We start from the raw sequence: 20,240 nt of genomic DNA on the forward strand, positions 1-20,240 counted from the left end.
ATGTTTTAACAAACATCAGGAAGGAGTGCACAGGGCTCATTTCCAAAGAGCTCCTGACAGCTCCTTACCGCCAGAGCAAGTCTTCACACAGAAGAAGAGAAGACTGTGCTGACAACTTAGGCCCACCCTTGTTACTACTTGGATTAACAAAGCGGTGGTTTGCTGGGCTGACCAGTTGATTACAGGTACGCCTACTAGCAGAACATATCCGTGAGTCTGCAGTTTACCTGGGAGAAGCGTCAAAAGATATCAGTCAGATTAGTGCTTGCATATCTGCTTCTGCTATTTCGGGCCGCAGAGCCCTCTGGCTGTGCGCCTGGCAAGCGGACGCAGAATCCAAGCGTGCGGTAGAGGGTTTACCATTCAATGGCGACATGCTGTTTGGCCCGGAATTAGACAAATGGATATCCCAAGCCACAGGGGGGTAAGTCTTCCTTCCTCCCGTCTACTGCACCGACTCCCAGAAGACCTTACACTAGATTCATTCCTTTTGTACGCCACATTCCTTTCGTGGTAGAGCCAGAGGTGCTCCCTTACAAGCAAGAGGAGGTAGAGGTCACCCACACACGGTTGCATGTAGACAGGAGCCTAAACCAGCTGAAAAACAGGTGGCATGACGGTCTAACGTCCCTCCTGGGACCACCTACATTGGGAGCCCACCTGCAAAAAAAAAAAAAAAAAAATTTTTTTTTTTTTTTTTCTTCAAAAGTCTGCTAATACCTGCAGACAAGGCCAGGATTCTACAGGAGGCTATCCAGTCTATTGTAGTATCATCTGTGGGAGTTCCGGTTCCAGAACGAGGTATGGGGTTTTTTACTCAGATGTAGTACCCAAGCCGGATGGATCGGTCAGGTCCATCTTGAACCTCAAGTCATTGAACTTGTATCTGAAGATGTATCGGTTCAAAATGGAGTCTCTGCATTCTGTTATTGCGAGCTTGGAACCAGGACAGTTCCTATTATCCCTGGATATTAAGGATGCCTATCTCCATGTTCCCATCTGGGAACCACACCAAGCCTTTCTGCGTTTCGCCATATTTAAAGATCATTATCAGTTTCGGGTATTGCCGTTCAGGTTTTCCTCGGCTCCCAGCATCTTCACCCAAATCATGTCAGTCATGATTGCTCTCCTTCGGTCAAAGGGAGTGAACATAATCCCTTATTTGGACAACCTGTTACTCAAGGCAAAATCAGCCTTACTGACATATCAGAGTATGATCTTAGATACGGTATCACAAAGGATCCTTCTTCCAATAGACAAAGCCCGGGATATCCGGTTGTTTGTTCAGCTGGTCCTCAGACCAAAGAAGGTTTTCCTACTTCTTTGTAGGCGTCTCCTGGGGAAGATAGTAGCTGCATTCGAGGCACTACAGTTCGGGCGGTTCCACTCCAGGTTGTTTCAGCTGGACCTACTAACACAGGGATCAGGATCTTCTCTGCTTCTACATCGACATATCCGTCTGAGCCCAGCTACCAGAGTGGCCCTTCTCTGGTGGACACAATCCACCAATCTTTTAGCGGGCCGAAGATTCGGAGTGTTGAACTGGATCATCGTAACAACGGATGCCAGCCTTCAAGGATGAGGAGCAGTAGTCCTTGATCATCATTTTCAGGGTCAATGGTCCCATCTAGAACAAGGGTGGCACATAAATGTGTGGGAACTCAGAGCGATTTACAATGATCTGATAAAAGAAATAAGAATTCAATTGCGATGGCCGTCGCGTACATCAACCGCCAAGGAAGGCCTCTGAGTCGCATGGTCATGCGAGAAGTCAACTGGGTAGAGGTATCCTAAGCCGCCAGGATATCCATCCTGGGGAATGGAAGCTTCATCCAGGCGTGTTCAACGTGCTGATACGTCGATGGGGATGTCCTTAGGTGGTCCTCATGATTGAATAATCCGCTCCCGGTTTACGTGTCAAGAACTCGACATCCGAAGGCAGAGGCAGTAGACGCTCTGACAGTTCCATGGACCTACGACTTTTTTTTCCTCCGATTCCATTTCTTCCTCGACTGCTAAAGAGGATAAAATACGAGTCAGCCTCTGTCATTCTCATGGCTCCGAACTGGCCAGGGAGAAGTGGGTTCTCGAACCTTCGGTCCCTATTGTCAGACGATCCATGGGCCTTTCCTCTGCGCCCAGATCTTCTATAGCAGGGTCCTTTCATACACCCAAGCTTAGCGCAACTGCACTTAATGGGGTGGCTCTTGAAACCGATATCCTGAAGAGGAATCCCAAACAGTTATTACCACCATGCTATGCGCCAGGAAACCAGTTTCGGCTGCGCATTATCATTGCTTCTGGCGTTCTTATATCTCGTGGTGTTCCAGTTGGGATCTTCCATCTAGGATTTTTCGGTTGTCCCGGTTTTCTGTTTTTTCTTCAGACGGGTTTGGATTCTGGACTTCGTTTTTGGAACTTTAAAGGTGCATGTTCCTGCCTTTTCCATTTTCTTGCAACGGAACTTGGCCCTCATTCCTGTAGTGCAGACGCTTCTTCAATGGGTCTTGCGCGTGCAGCCTCCTTTTGTACTTCCGGTAGTTCCCTGGGACTTGAACTTAGTGCTTCTGTTTCTTCAGTCCATGTTTGAACCTTTTGGAAGAGGTTGATATTAAGTACTTGTCTTGAAAGACGGTCCTCCTCCTGGCCCTAGCTTCGGCTCGTAGAGTTTGGGAATTGAGTGCTCTGTCCTATAGGCCACCTTACCTGGTGTTTCATGCAGATAGGGCGGAACTCCGGATGGTGGCCGTCTTACTTCCCAAGGTAGTGTCGGCTTTTCATATTAATCAGCCTATTGTGGTATCGTCTTTGGTGGAGGACTCTGGTTGTTCTACCTTGGATGTGGTTAGGGCTCTCCACATCTATGTTGTCAGGACTGCTTCCCTCCGTAAGTCTGAGTAGCTTTTTGTCCTCTGTGATGAGGTTCGGAGGGGTTGGCCAGCGTCTAAGCAGACTTTGGCACGTTGGATCCGGCAGACTATTCATCAGGCTTATGTTAGTGCCACCCGCCGGCCTCCTTCGTCCATTTCAGTTCATTCCACACGTTCTGTGGGTGCGTCATGGTCGGCCGGTAGGGGAGCCTCCATGTCACAATTGTTTTTTTACAGATTTGACACGTTTGCGGATTCAGCATCGTGTTGGCCGTCTTGTTCTGCAGGTGCCGCAGAGCGCTCCCGCCCGTGGGGAAAACTTTGGAACGTCCCCAGCGTAAGCACCTCCAGTGTCCCCTAGTGGATGAAAGAGAAAATGGGATTTTGGTACCTACCGGTAAATCCTTTTCTCTGATTCCACAGGGGACACTGGACGCCCACCTCAGCGCTCTCTGCCTGCCTGTTCGGTTGTTCCGTATGTTGTATGTTTTGGTTATTGTGTGTTCTCTTCCTTTTACTCTGCTTGTTCTCCATCTTCTCTCGGTCTTCATTTTCTAAACTGAGGGCTGATGGGGCATAGAGGGGGAGGAGCTTCACACTTCTAAATTATTTAAAGTGCCAGCTCCAGCTGTCCACGCCTCTATACCCCAGCGTAAGCACCTCCAGTGTCCCCTGTGGAATCAGAGAAAAGGATTTACCGGTAGGTACCAAAATCCCATTTTTAGTCTCATCTGACCATAGCACCTTACTCCATAAATTTGGGGAGTCGCCCACATGCCTTTTGGCAAACTCAAATAGTGTCTTCTTAATGTCTTTTTTCTGGCCACTCTTCCATAAAGCCCAGCTCTATGAAGTGTACAGCTTATTGTGGTCACATGCACAGATACACCAGTCACTGCTGTGGAGCTCTGCAGCTCCTTCAGGGTTACCTTTGGTCTCTGTGCTGCCTCTCTGATTAATGCCCTCCTTGCCCGGTCTGTGAGTTTTGGTGGGCGGCCCTCTCTTGGCAGGTTTGTTGTGGTCACGTTCTTTCCATTTGATGATGATGGATTTGATGGTGCTTCGGGGGATCATCAAAGATTTGGATATTTTTTTATAACCCAACCCAGAATTGTACTTCTCAACAGCTTTGTCTCTGACTTGTTTGGAGAGCTCCTTGGTCTTCATGGTGCGATGCCTCTTGCTTAGTGGTGTTGCAGCCTCTGGTGCCTTTCAGAAAAGGTGTGTTTATACTGACAGATCATGTGACACTTAGATTTCACACAGGTGGACTTCATTTCACTAATTATGTGACTTCTGAAGGTAATTGGCTGCACCAGAACTTTTGAGGGGCTTTATAGCAAAGGGGGGTGATTACATATGCACATGCCAGTTTTCAGAATTTTATTTATAAATATTATTTTTTATATATATTTTTCTCATTTCACTTCACCAAATTAGACTATTTTGTGCAGATCCATCACATAAAATGTAGATTAAAAAAAAATAAAGTAGAGGTTGTAATATAACAAAAAAGGTAAAAAAGCCAAGGGGGTGAATACTTTTGCAAGGCACTGTATATGTATGGATATATAAGACACTCATAGTATAATATGTGTGCAGAGAATAAACATACATGGTAAGGTAATTTGCATTGGATCACTGGACATGGAATGATCTATTGATAAAATAGCCTTTTACAGTATTTGCAAAAGTGTAATAACATTTAATCAAAAAGATCTTAAAGTATATGACTATTATCGGTCATCAACGATAACGTTGAACGATCTCCCGGCCGATATCGATCATCCAGCACACCATGAACCCACCAACGATGGCCAATGAGGGTCCCTATAGTAACCTGGTCGATATTGACGAGGTTGGCCTGCATGCCCGGGCGATGGACGATATCGTTATCGTCCATGCGCATCACAGGTCGTTGGCCACCGGAAAATGCACGATATGAACGATAACGATATGATCGATATCGTCCATTTTAATCGTACCGTGTGTACACACCTTTAAATTTCCAAAACCAGCAGGACAGCTAAACATAGCGCTTTGTAAATGAACAGCCACTATCTGCAATAAATCAGAAAGGTGGAAGTGATGGCTTATTTATTGCATATATTCTTACAACTCTCTTCCAATTTTACAGACATAATTAAAGCTGAGTTTTGATATTTAGCTACTATGCTTTCTAGTAGTTCCATATATGTTGCCATATTCCCAATATAAGGTGAAAGGACCCCAGGGTATTATTAAAACCAAAAGTTAAGTGATTTTGCTCAAATTTCCATCCTCCTGAAGACTTTGCAAAGCTGGTAGAAATCAATGCCTACAGCAGTACAGTCCTTTTGATGGCATCTGGGCGGATAGCGGTACCTCCTCCTCCCTCCTACTTTATTTTTGTTGTGCGGCTCCCAAAGTCGCTGAAAGCTTCACACACACTGTTGGATGACACCACGTTCTGAACTGAGTTTGGCACATGACTGTAGCAATAACAGAAATACAGTCCTCTTCTTAGAATTGCTTTGAACAACATGGATCTACAGCATCATTAGTCTGCCCAGAGATTGTATTATAGCAAAGGCTGACCGCTGAACATCATCTCAATAAAGTTGCCAAAAAAAAAAAAGTTACAGATCAGTTGGTGATGGGTGCAAATAGTTATACAATGTACACAGACTTTTCTTTGTTGCCCACACAGATTAGACCTTACATACTAAAAAAAGTGGAAGGAGGCAACAAAGGTGAGATGTGTTACAGGCCTGACATTTTTTGACTGTCTCCATACAATGTACTATGAATAAGATACGCAGGGATCCTACTGGTTATCAGAAACATATAAAATGGCATCTATCAGATCACCAGTTCTTCTCAGTGCTTTTACAGCTACGTTCCTCTCCACAGATAACTGTGCCATCAGCACCTCAATGTCTCTCACATCTAACCCAGCTTCATCTTCAGCTTCCTCCCCGAAAGCCTGAAATACAGCCCCATTTACAACAAAATATGCAATATTCTCGGCAGTTATTAACTTCCCTCTAGAGACCAGCCTGATGTTTTCTGGGGGAATTCTCAGATGGCGGCACAGACACAGAAAGGTTTCCTCTCCACTTGAACTCTTTGGTACCTGGACGTCAGATTTACCATGTCTAGTTTTAATCTTAATAACAACATGACTTCCTGATTCATTGCTCACTGCGTCAGCTCCACCAGATCCTTCAATGTCATTTTCAGGCTCGGCTACATCCATTATTTCATAAATGGCCGTACAGTGGCGTTTATGGGTGAGCCTGAGTTTTGATGGCAGTCCTGGCAGCTGTGCACAAAACAGAAATGGGGAGAAAATCAGTCCATGAAAATATATTTATTGGTTATAATGGTTTTACAGAACTGCTATTCATAGTACTCAGGGCACCCCTGTCCATCAGTAAATAGTAATGAAATGCTCTTAGCCTTTAATACAAGCAATCTAGTGGCCATGTAAAGCTACTACAGTGCTTTTTGCTATCTCCACTGCTCACAAAGGATAAACACATTAAAGCATTCTGTGGCTGTAGAATGAAATTACTCACTCACCACTGACCTGCTTTTCCCAGAACTGTTATTTCCTGACCAATTCTAGTTTATTGTGATTATGTTTCCAATGTAATGTAGAAAGTACCTCTGAGACTCCAGACCAAAATAATTAGAAGTTTATGTCTTTAGTGATGCATAACGTCCTAATTAAATAAAATAAATTAAATTGCAGCACTTTCCACTACACATTAGCATTTTAGAATTTATTTCTGAAGCCAATTATTATAAACAATGGTCAATTCAGGAAGAAATCAATAGACTGATTCATCTAGCAACTCATTTGGTTTAGGCTATATTAACTATGATATTGTCAGTGTTAAAAATAACTTATATAATATACCTGACTGCTGGGGTATGGTATGATGTATCTACTGTCAATTTGTCTACAGTGTCTAGGTCGACACCAAAAGGTCAACAGGATTATATTGTCTTCAGTCATGTCGATTGTAACGATACATTGACAAGCATGTTGTCGACTATTTTAAAATGTCAACAATTAAAATGTTGAGTTTATAAATCAGACATAGGGGTATATTTACTAAAGTGAGTTTTTAGAAGTGGAGATGTTGCCCATAGCAACCAATCAGATTCTACTTAACATTTAACTATCACCTTCTAGAAGATAATAGCACGCCTGCGTTTCGCCCTCCACCCACAAACGGCACTTCCTGTCAATCACTCAGCGACGGGTCTGCGTAGTCACTGCGATTGCAGTAACTGGTTCACGCACTGCGATGCATACGCAGTACACAACAATCAGCCGATTGCGTGCGTAATCGCAGTTGTTATCGGTAATGAATCAGGCCCATAGTCTACATGGTTAAGTGTCGACCGGTTATCATTGTCTACAGTCAGAAAGTTGACAAATGGTACGGTCAAAAGGTCTACACTTGTTAATGATTTAGCCATCTGTGCTCAACCATGGATATCCTTAAAACCTGGACTGTTAGGAGGCATTGAGTACTGAGTTTGGAAACCACAGGACTACATGGAACTTTGTCATAGCAGGAGTCAGGGCTGTGTGTATTTCAAAGCACCTAGGTTTTGGGGCATGTTTTTCATAAACCTTCTGTGTACTTCAAAATTAAATTAAATTCTCAACAATATTTTTTTTACAATGTTATTATTTTTACCATGTTGTTATAAGGACAATAATGTAATGATGCAGCAGCCTGCAGTAACGTCAATACAGTAAGAGTAAAGTCAATACGATAAATTAATCTACATAATGTATTCAAAATGGAATCATGGGTCAACCATATAGACAAGGGGAGGTCTAACAGAGAAGGGGGCCTGTGGGCAGTCTGCATTTGGGCCCCTCCTCTCACCAACTCATGTGCTGAAGTAGACTCCAGGACGCTGTCATTGTCGACTGCCCATGTGTCGATCTCCGGGAACATGGCGTCCATGCCACCTTCCCGGCGATTTCAGTACTGGGCATGTATAGATCTTCGAGAAAATGGCAACAGCACCATTTCTCCAGTGATAGCCTTTTGCAGCACAGGCGGACCGGAAAGTTTTGTGAGTGGCTGCAGGGTTATAGACAGACCCATGCCTATATGTAAGCTTGCACACAAGGCCTTCTGATAATAACTAAATGCCATACACAGGAAGGTATCAGTAAGTGAATGATGAGCCTTACCTGCCAGAGAACTGCAGTGTCTGCTGTCGGTGCTGTCACACTGATCTACAACAGTCTACATGTAAACAATTGTATATAAACCATTACAGAACATTATATTCTCTAATGTGACGTCATCAGCAGTGGCGGCAGCAGCAAGCTACTAGCACTTCGGCATATACTATATGCACTCTCCTCGGAACAGGTCCTCCGTACACCGGGAGCATCGCTGCATCTGAGGCCTAGCAGTTATCCGGCAGGAAGATCTCACACACGCCGGCCATCTCCATAGCAACAACAAGCAAACAAAGTTTAGTGCACTTACACGCACTTTCATTGATTACCAGTTTTAAATAATTTCTGTTGAATTGTCATTAAAAAAATTATTCTTTTTTTTTTTTTATTCTATTACAGAAGACAAAGTGTCACGCTACACAGAACAATATATTAATCTTGATGAATCTGCTTTTCACGTTCACATGTTAGGATAACAAAAAAAGAGATAATAGCGACCTCTAGTGGTTGTTTTCGCTAATGATTTCTAGTAAATCTCCACAGTCCACACAAACATTTTCTAGCAGGACAGGATGTGATTGAATCAGACGTTAAGTATTTTTTCCAATATTAACAGCAATATAGAATTGTAGGTTTCATAATCCGTATATGCATTTCACCATATGTTACTATGATTGCTGTGTGTAAAAACAATCATTTCCTGCCCTAGAAAATGGAAAGTCTACAAATGACTTTATTGCTCATCAGAATTCAAGTATGAAGGACCTAAAAGGAGATCCAGGTTATATGTAAATACAACCACCTTTTTGGTATAATAAAAGGTATATTTGTATTTATTTGCATTTTATACTAAAGTGTCCACTCCTGCAAACCTATCAGGCTTTCGCTATCTTTTGTGGTGTGAGATGCAGAGGTCAATCAAAGAGGCGCAGGCCGTTTAACATTTATTCCCCCTACCCTTTATAGCAGGCCTGGCCAACTTGTGGCTCTCCAGCTGTTGTGAAACTACAAGTCCCAGCATGCCCTGCTACAGTTTTGCTATTAGGGAATGCTAAAACTGTTGCAAGGCATGCTGGGACTTGTAGTTTCACAACAGCTGGAGAGCGACAGGTTGGCCAGGCCTGTTCTAGAGGCTTTGTTCTGTCACATGACCTGCAGATGTATGCGTCTTATTGCTAGCGCATGTTAAAAATAAGCAAATATGAAAATGACATGAATAAACTGCACCGACTTAAAAAATAGTTTCTATAGAGTTGCTCTACAGTTATCTGACTGACTCTTGCCAACTGCTGATTCATATATGCACTATTTCAAAACTTTCAGGTTACTCTGGTTTACCCAATCATGTAACATAAAGGCTATATATAGGAAATGTTTTAGGCAAATTAATAAACGGTAATTTTAAAAATATTACATAAAAATAAAATCTAAAATTATTATAAAAGTTTTAATTCACCACTGAAGCAGTCCACAAACGCCTGCCACCTTAGGCCTGAATACAGGAATGGGGTAGAGTTAAGTGGCAGTGGTTTGTTTGCAATTGTCACAGAAGTCACCAAAACGAGCAGGGAGTGGGAGAAGGGTTGGTATTTGCCTGGTAGTTTACCTATGTCATTAAGCAGAATAAAATACAAATTATATAGGCAACATTTAACTTGTCTCCCAAAAATGCAGTAAACTTACATAAGTATTGATTTGTTATTATGGAGGGCATGTGAGTACAAATCCACCTTTGAAAAGTCATGTGTGAGTAGGGTGACATTAACATTATTCTACATGACCATACTTGCCTACTTTTGAAAACTAGTTTCAGGGAGATTACAGCCGGTAGCACATAATGCACAGTGAGCCATTGAGGGGGTGTGTTATGTTCCACCCAGAGGTTGCGTCTAGATCCACCTATGGACATATCTATTGCCAATAAGGGGTGTGTCCAGCAGTGGAAGGTGAAAACTAAAACTTGCAGCATGCTGCCAGTGTGAGTTTGTGTATGGGTGGCATGTGCAGTCGCAAAAAATCATTAATTTACGTGATCATTAAAAATTGTGTCCGAGTCAGAATCAGCCCCAGAATGTGACACTGATTGACTCAATCAAAATAAGTCCTCTGACAAAATATTTTTAAAACCTTTACTGTTTGGTCATACGGGGGGCAGTGACTGCCTACAAACACAGGAGGCAGTGCTAGTCTATAGATCAGCTGGGGGTAGAACCAGGGGCGTAGAGAGCCCGGCCCTGCCCAGGTGAAGAGGGACGTGGCCTAATCGCGGGCAGTGTGGCCATGCCCCATTGTGCGAAAGAAAAGACACTTTTGCAGCGCCGCTGCGCGCTGGGGAGCGGGCACTGTGAGCCCTTCGGCCCAGAGGGGGCACAATCAGTGTGATCGCTCCCCCCCATAGGCATAGGAGACTGCTGTGCGGCTGCTCCGTGGGTGGGAGGGCTGAGGGAGGGAGGGGGGAGAGCAGCGCCGGACCCAAGCCCCTGCCAGGCCCCTCTAGCAAGCCCAGGCCCGGGTAAATAGTACCCGGTCCCCCCCTCTCGGTGCCCCTGGGTAGAACCACAGACACTTACCCCAGGGCCGAGCACACCTCTTCTGGCCTTTCCTCCAAGCTCCCAGTTGCTTATCACTCTTCCGCACCAGAGCTACTCTCAGGAGCCATTGAGTCAGAGCTGCCCACAGCCAGGCCATGGAGCCGCTCAATAGCTGGTCTAGTTCCATGTTCAAGACCCTGGCAGCCCATCCTCATTGCTCCGGGCCAGCAGCTCCACAAGTCTAGACAGCTGCTGCCTGATGTACCGCTCCACCTGGATCACAGTCACATCCGCATCCCACCCCTATCGCATCTGGACTCGCACATGCACTGTCCGGTTTGCAAAAGGGCAGTGAGGAATCTGGAAGTTTTGTTGAACTTTCCAAGGCAGTGGGAGACTCTGCAGTGAACTGGGAGTCTCCCATAGAATGCGGGAGTGTAGACAACTGTGCAGTGTACCTCACCAGTGATAACCAATAACCTATACTTGCCGTCTGCTGGATACCACTGCCCCAGCTGCTCAGTAAGGTACATACATACCCCCAGCCACCTTCTACTTGCACATATACCCCAGCCCTGCACCAGCCACTTCCCTCACACACATATACCCTAGCCACCTCAGTAAGATACATAAATCCCCCTTACACAATGCCACTTCCCTCTCACACACATACAGTATACCCCAGTCCTTCCCCAGATATTTCCCTCTAATACAGATATACTCCTGCCCTAGCCACCTCTCTCTCACACACACATATACCCCAGCCACCTTCCACTAACACACAAATACTCCTCCCCAGCAACCGCCCTCTCACACACATATAACCAAGCCCTGCCCCAGCCATCTAACTCTCACTTCTATATATACACAAGACACTGCAAAAACTCTAATCCATGCACTTAATATTTCCCGCATTGACTATTGCAATAGCCTCCTTACTGGTTTTCCCAAAAACAGGCTATCGCCATTACAATCCATTATGAATGCAGCTGCGAGGGTTATCTTCCTTGCCAAACATTCATCATCTGCTGCCCCGCTCTGTCAGTCCCTCCATTGGTTGCTGGTTTTTTACCGTATTCAATACAAAATACTTTTCCGAACACATAAGGTGTGAGGTTCTGAATTTGTTGTGGACCCGGGGTGGTGATAGAAGCAGACACAGGAGCAGACTTAAATGAAAAAGTGGGGTTTTTAATAAGGGACTGAGAAGACATGGGAGTGGCAAACAAAAGTCCAGGTATAGCACTAAAGTGCACTTGATAACTGTTGTGAGGGTTAATGAACAAATGTCCAGGTAGTGACAGGCAGAACAGTCCAGTATAGGTATGGTGAGCTAAAACAGAATGCAGGCTTGATGAGCTGTAAGTGAATGCAGGTTTGGTGAGTTGTAGCTGATGCAGACAGAGGTAGTGAAGTCCAGCTGGGAATGAAACGAAACAAGGTGCAGGGAAACAGCAGGTTCAGGTACTCAGGCAGGTAGAAAGGTATATGGAGGAGGTAGGGGAATCCAGCAGGGTTTGGAGCAGGTTAGGAAAAGCAGGCTTAGGCAATGAATCCAATAGACAGGTTTAAGCACAGGAACACCCTCTCTCAGTTCTCACAGAGAAACACGTTGCACTGGCAATGCAAGGCAACTCTGAACTCCCTTAAATCCCCAGTGCTCAGCTGTGATGGTCAGAGAGGAGCATGTGACACAACAGGATAGGGCAACTAAGTCACCTGACCAGAGACAAGATGGCGTCGCCCATGCCAGAACGGAACGGAAGCACCCCCAGGCCTAACCAGACCAGAGTGACAGTATGCCCCCACAGAACCACGCACAGCCAATGCTCTTCACCAGGCGCCACCGCCAGACGCCCCTCGCCATAGCGTCCTCACAGGTATTAACCGTCGACTACCATGCCGAGAGACCCTGGTCGTGACAGTACCCCCCCCCCTTCATGGGTGGCCTCAGGACACCTTCTAAGCTTTTCAGGATGAGCCAAGTGGACTTTGTTGACAGGACTGGAAACGTGGATATCCTCAGCTTTAACCTGCCAGAAACAGGAACTAGAAACTGAAAACCCCTCCTGGGGTACGAGACTTGAGGCCCCTTCCTGGGGTGCTAGATCTGAAATCCCCTCCTGGGGAACAAAACTTGAAACATCCTCTCGAGGTATGGGGCTGAAAACCCCATCCTGGGGCTGGACACTCAGAAATCCCTTAAGGGGCTGAGGCTCTGGAGACCTCCTTTGATGTTGAGACCTTAGAGACATCCTCTGGAGTTGAGGCTTTGGAGGCAACCCTCCTGGGGCTACAAAGGACTTCCCAACATGTGGTTGTAGTTGTACAGCTGTCAAAACTTTTGCCCCAAACATGGGTGTATTCCATAGTGTTTCTAGACCACTATCAGGGGATGATGACCGTGACAAGGCGTCGGTCTTCGGGAGGCAAGACACTTGACATTCCACACTCCATGACTGAACCTGCATAGTGTTCCAATCAATTCTGGGGTTGTGCTTACACAGCCACGGGTATCCGAGTATAACTTCATGGGAAGTCTTGGGTATAATGAAAAAACTGATATGTTCAACATGGAGGGTTCCAACACGAACTAAAACAGGTTGAGTTCTCTTAGACACAGTTCCATTACAAAGAGATTTACCATCAATAGAGGTCCAGGAGACAGAATGATCCAAGGTGCTGCAGGGAATTTGTAATTTATCTGCCAACCGAGACGACATGAAATTCCCCGCTGCCCCAGAGTCCAAAAGGGCAGACACAAACACAGGGCTAGAATTAATGTCTAAGACTATGGACAACACAGAGTCAATATGTTTAGAGGACGGAAGAATTGCTCCTAGCTGAGTGCACCCAGAATTAGCTAGAAACGTGACGCTCCCCGGCTTGCGGGTACAGGAAGCCACCAGGTGACCTGAGTCTCCACAGTATAGACAAAGGTTCTCTTTAAAGCGTCTCTGTCGTTCTTCGTTAGAGAGACGGGTATGATTTACCTGCATGGGTTCTTCCTCGGAAAGGGAGGGAGTGGGACGGGTAGGGGAAGGGAAACGCTTAGCTCTGTGTTTTTCATCTTGGCGCTCTCTAAAGCGTATATCAACTTTATTACAAAGGGAAATGAGATCACTAAGACTAGAGGGTAAATCGCGAGTCACTAGATCATCCTTTAAACGATCTGATAGACCTTGCCAAAAGGCCAATGTCAAGGCTTCTTCATTCCACTTGAGTTCAGATGCCAAAGTCTGAAACTGAATGACGTACTGGCTGACAGGACGGGTCCCTTGTTTTAACTTCATAATACTGGAGGAAGCAGAGGAAGTTCTTCCAGGCTCGTCGAAAATCCTCCTGAATGTTGCTAGGAACTCTGGGTAATTGTCCAGAAGCGGATCTGAACGCTCCCAGAGTGGAGAAACCCATTCTAGGGCGGAGCCGGATAACAAGGACACAATGTAAGCCACTTTGGTTCTAGGAGCAGGGAAATTAGAGGGTTGCAAACTAAAGTGCACATCGCACTGATTGAGAAATCCACGACACAGTTTTGGAGTACCATCAAACTTATCAGGTGTGGGAAGATGCAAACGGGGAGTAGATACAGATGAAGAAATCACAGGAGTGGGGACAGGAGTAGCTGCAAGCACACTAGGAGCCGTTGAAGTAGCTTGTACAGTATCCAGACGGCATGCAATGTCTTGCACAAACTGTGCCATCGGTTGCTGTATATTCTCCACACTCTCCAAGCGAGTTGCTATGCTCTGAATTAAATCCTGTTGTTTAGTTATTTCTTGCAGGAACTGAGCCACTTGGTGCTGCATAGCTTCCAGGTTTTCCAAACGGCCAGCAATACTTCGGAAAAAATCCGCTCCAGACTCCTGTTCCGTGGCCGGATCCATGGGGCCAGTGCAAACTGTGAGGTTCTGAATTTGTTGTGGACCCGGGGTGGTGATAGAAGCAGACACAGGAGCAGACTTAAATGAAAAAGTGGGGTTTTTAATATGGGACTGAGAAGACATGGGAGTGGCAAACAAAAGTCCAGGTATAGCACTAAAGTGCACTTGATAACTGTTGTGAGGGTTAATGAACAAATGTCCAGGTAGTGACAGGCAGAACAGTCCAGTATAGGTATGGTGAGCTAAAACAGAATGCAGGCTTGATGAGCTGTAAGTGAATGCAGGTTTGGTGAGCTGTAGCTGATGCAGACAGAGGTAGTGAAGTCCAGCTGGGAATGAAATGAAACAAGGTGCAGGGAAACAGCAGGTTCAGGTACTCAGGCAGGTAGAAAGGTATATGGAGGAGGTAGGGGAATCCAGCAGGGTTTGGAGCAGATTAGGAAAAGCAGGCTTAGGCAATGAATCCAATAGACAGGTTTAAGCACAGGAACACTCTCTCTCAGCTCTCGCAGAGAAACACGTTGCACTGGCAATGCAAGGGAGCTCTGAACTCCCTTAAATCCCCAGTGCTCAGCCGTGAATGGTCAGAGAGGAGCATGTGACACAACAGGATAGGGCAACTAGGTCACCTGACCAGAGACAAGATGGCGGCGCCCATGCCAGAATGGAACGGAAGCACCCCCAGGCCTAACCAGACCAGAGTGACAGTATGCCCCCACAGAACCATGCACAGCCAATGCTCTTCGCCAGGCACCACCGCCACCACCAGACGCCCCTCGCCATAGCGTCCTCACAGGTATTAACCGTCGACTACCATGCCGAGAGACCCTGGTCGTGACATAAGGCTATTAACCAAACCACACCAACATACATCTCTTCACTCATCTCAAAATATCTCCCAACCCGACTTCTCCGCTCAGCACAAGATCTGCATCTCTCAACCCCACACATTACTTGCTCCCATTCACGGTTACAGGACTTTCTTCGGGCTTCACCCACTCTATGAAATGCCTTACCACGCACGATAAGATTTTCCTCTAGTATCCTATCCTTCAAGCGTTCCCTGAAAACTCACCTCTTCAGGCAAGCTTATCAGATTCCAGAACCGCCCACATAACCTTCATAGCTTCCATATATAATTGCATCCCCTTTCACAGTCCACACATAACCTCACACATTGTCTTTCTTTCACATCCTCCTGACATTTGGACGACATTCCTGTGTGACTGGATCATGCAGCCCACCAAGAAACTGTGCATTCTGGCTGGACCAAAATGCAATATATAGCACCTGTCCTTGTGTACCAATGCCTTTTTCCCTATAGATTGTAAGCTTGCGAGCAGGGCCTTTCTACCTATATATCTGTTTGTTATTACCCAGTTTCGTTCTATTAATGTTTACAATTGTAAAGAGCAACGGAAGATGTTGCGCTATATAATAAACTGTTAATAAATAAAATAAATATATGCTCCTGCCCCAGCCACCTCACTCTCACACATACCCAGCCTTGCCCCATCCACCTCCTTCTTACACATACTGTATGCATCAGCCCTTCACCTAACCCAGTCATCTCTCTCTCTCTCTCTACCCTGGTAGCGGTGAGTCAGAGGGAGGGTGGCAGGGTCTGTCTAGGTCCTTCTGTGTTGGAGCCGGAGGTGCATGAGTGCTGGGGGTGAGCAGCAGGGCTGCCGGTAGGGGTGGGAGAGGTGAGCAGCCGCAGTGTCACTAAGTGGTGCTCGGGGTGCGCTGGGACTCGAAGGATAACCAAAACAAACTACAGTAAGCTGGTCCTCGCACCAGGGGGAGGTGCTGTCTCTGGAGGAGACAACCAACCCCCTTCCTGTCATTACTGTCAGTATGCATACTGTAGCTTGTTGTGACGACTTGGATACTCTCCCACTTTCTTTCTCTGCTGGATGCAAGTAACCTGTGCTAGGCTGCGCCCCATCCCATCCGGACTCGCACACAGTGCAAGTTGCTGTTGGGGCAGTGGGGAATCCGGGGGATTTATTTAACTTTGCGGGGCAGCGGGAAGCTAGGCAACTATGCTTAAGATGGCATGGCCTTATTCCCCCTACCAATATACACAGGAATGTGTGCTGTCCCTGGGTCATTGTGGCACGTCAACATGTATTTATATGTGCATCACAGTTACATACATAAGTGCAGCCCATTGGTTACACAGTTTAATAAAAACATTGTGCTGCAGCCAAGGGAGTAGCGAGGGTGGCTCCAGTGGATCACCTGCTCCAGGTGCCTGCTCTGGCCAGGGCACTGGAGATCATCCATCCGACGAAGGGCAGAGCACCTGTTGAGTGTGAAACACATAAAGAGATCAGTGCCTCCAGAAAAGTGGCATGGTGTGGACAGTGAGGCGCTTGTGGCTTCACCCACACTACATCCCCAGCAAGGACGCACTGATCTCTGTATAAGGCATAATGTGAATAAGGGGCACTACTATGGCATAATGTGAACTATGGACATTACTGTGGCATAATTTGTGGGGACTACTGTTTAGCATAAAGTGAAAAAATAGCCCAAACTGTGGCATAACGCAAATTAATGGGTACTAATGTGTGGCATAATGTGCATTTTGGCCATTATTTTGTAACATTATGTGAATAAGGGGCACCACCGTGGCGTAACATGAATAAAAGACACTACTGTGTGGCGTAATGCGAATAAGGGGCAGTACTGTGTGGCATAACATGAATTGTGGGCACTACTGTGTGGTTTATTTTTAATTGGTGGAATTACTTTAGTGGGCTGGAATATATCTAGCCCTCCATATCCCAGTTTGATACTGCCCCTACTGTTTATTTTTATTTCCCTTTAATTTGCCCCTACATGATGGACACATCCCCTACCTGGCACACTTGGGGAGTGGGGGCGCGGTAGCACACACATTCCCCCGGGCGCTATGGCTAACCGCTACACCCCTAGCTGCAGCAAACAGTGGGAGGGAAACAGATGACGATTTTCAGGCCTGGATTAAGGGCCACGGGCTGAAAATATTGAAGGGCTTATTATGAGAAGCAGAGAAGCTGTGACCAGTGCTGTGTGGGTGTGGCCAATGCAATGTGGGCGTGTACACTGTTACACTATCAGCCCCAATGTCTCCCTAAAGTGGAGATGTATCAAGATTTGGTGAGATAAAATTGAGAAGTTGCATAAAGCAACCAATCATTTTCTAACCATCACTTCAAAGACTGTGCAAGATAACAGTTAGTAGTGGATGGTTTACTTTAGGCGACTTCTCCATTTTATCTCTCTCCAATGCTTGATACATCTCCCCCATAATATGTAAAATTGAAAATTGCTTCATTTTGTGAGGAAAATAGAAATACAATTGTAACACTTATGATTTATGGCCGACTGTTTGGCCAGCTGGTGGCCGGTCATCATCATGCTGTCATGATGATGGGCCTATTTTTCATGTTGTGGCCTGGGGCTGGAGCTCCATCTGCCCAATTGTTAATATGGCCCTGTTTCTAGACTTTATGTTTGAGTGGAGAACCTTTCAGGGAACATGATTTGAATTCAATTGAAGACCAAATTCTCACATCGCCTCCCTCTCCTGTTGACTTCTAGCAGACTTTTGGAGCTACCACAGTTAAGGGGCCTATCCATTTAAAGACTTGAAGGTCTGAACGTCTAGCGTTCAGACCGTTAAGTTGCCGGGTGCTGAGCGGCACTGAACGTCTTTTCAGTGCTGCCGCACGTCCGGCTTCCTATCTCCTAACATGCCGAACCTGATGACGGTCGTCAGGTTGACCGGCATGTTGGAGAGATAGTCGGGGTCGGCAAGGACCCAGCATGCACGCACATCACTGGTCCTTGCCGGCTATCCACTAGCAGACTTTCTGCACGTTCCGACCAAAACCTCCTGGTTTTGGTCGCATCGTGCAGAAAGTCGGCAAATGAATAGGCCCCTTTACTGTTAATTTTTTTGCTGCAATAATATTAACCCTTTGTGCTGCAAAACAGCTGATATTTAAGCAGGGCTGCAGAAAAATAACCATCTTAGTAAATGACATTATTATTCATTGGAGCATATAAATTATGGTGCATACACACGGTCAGATTTTGTAGGACGATATAAACGATAACGATATTGTTTGTCTTTAATTAATTAATATCGTCCATTTTTTGGGGATGAAAGCAAATGACAATCAGCAATTTGCTCCCAAACGCCGCAAAATGGACTAAAAACTGAACAAATTGTTTTGATCAAACATTTAACAAACTTGTCTGACTACCATTTTCATCTGTTTTCTGGCATTTAGGAGCAAATTGCTGATCATCATTTACTCCCATACGTCACCAGATTTTTATTCCAACCAATCAACAAGTTGTTTGGTTGGGTGAAAGTTGGTCTAGTGTGTGGCTAGCTTTAGAGATGATTCCATGGAGTGAAGTATAAAAATAAAGTTTTTGGTACATTGTGTTTTTAAAATTATTTTAATTTTTTGAAAATTAATGTGAAAAATGTGAAAATATAATCAACTTTCAAAGAATGATGTTGTAATTATCTGATCTTGTTCATTTTTCACTGTTTATTCAACTGTTTTTTTTAACTGATCAGAAAGCAAAGTTAGTTTATCCACACTTCATGCATATCCACATCAAGATGCATCCCTCATCAAGCTGCCCCCAAGACTGAATGTCACTAAATAATATGGCTGATTAAGACACTGGCCTACATCTGAGCCACTGGTCAGCTGATTGAAATGCAGATTGATCAAAGGACATACATTGCACTGTGAGTTTAAGTAAGCAGGCAGTATGCCACTATACTATGCTTCAGTGAACCCCATCACAAACACAGGTAATGACTATTACTAGCAAGTCATAAAAGATGCACATATGTTAATGCACATATGTTAACAGACAGATGAATAGCATAGGTTGAAAATGCTGGTTGGAAGATGCACATACGTTTATAAACAGATGAATAGCATAGGTTGAAAATGCTGGTTGGAAGATGCACATACGTTTATAAACAGATGAATAGCATAGGTTGAAAATGCTGGTTGGAAGATGCACATACGTTTATAAACAGATGAATAGCATAGGTTGAAAATGCTGGTTGGAAGATGCACATACGTTTATAAACAGATGAATAGCATAGGTTGAAAATGCTGGTTGGAAGATGCACATACGTTTATAAACAGATGAATAGCATAGGTTGAAAATGCTGGTTGGAAGATGCACATACGTTTATAAACAGATGAATAGCATAGGTTGAAAATGCTGGTTGGAAGATGCACATACGTTTATAAACAGATGAATAGCATAGGTTGAAAATGCTGGTTGGAAGATGCACATACGTTTATAAACAGATGAATAGCATAGGTTGAAAATGCTGGTTGGAAGATGCACATACGTTTATAAACAGATGAATAGCATAGGTTGAAAATGCTGGTTGGAAGATGCACATACGTTTATAAACAGATGAATAGCATAGGTTGAAAATGCTGGTTGGAAGATGCACATACGTTTATAAACAGATGAATAGCATAGGTTGAAAATGCTGGTTGGAAGATGCACATACGTTTATAAACAGATGAATAGCATAGGTTGAAAATGCTGGTTGGAAGATGCACATACGTTTATAAACAGATGAATAGCATAGGTTGAAAATGCTGGTTGGAAGATGCACATACGTTTATAAACAGATGAATAGCATAGGTTGAAAATGCTGGTTGGAAGATGCACGTAAGTTTATAAACAGATGAATAGCATAGGTTGGAAA

The sequence above is a fragment of the Taudactylus pleione genome, unplaced genomic scaffold (genome assembly GCF_031769625.1).
Source record: "Taudactylus pleione unplaced genomic scaffold, aTauple2 ptg000296l, whole genome shotgun sequence".
Taxonomy (NCBI): domain Eukaryota; kingdom Metazoa; phylum Chordata; class Amphibia; order Anura; family Myobatrachidae; genus Taudactylus; species Taudactylus pleione.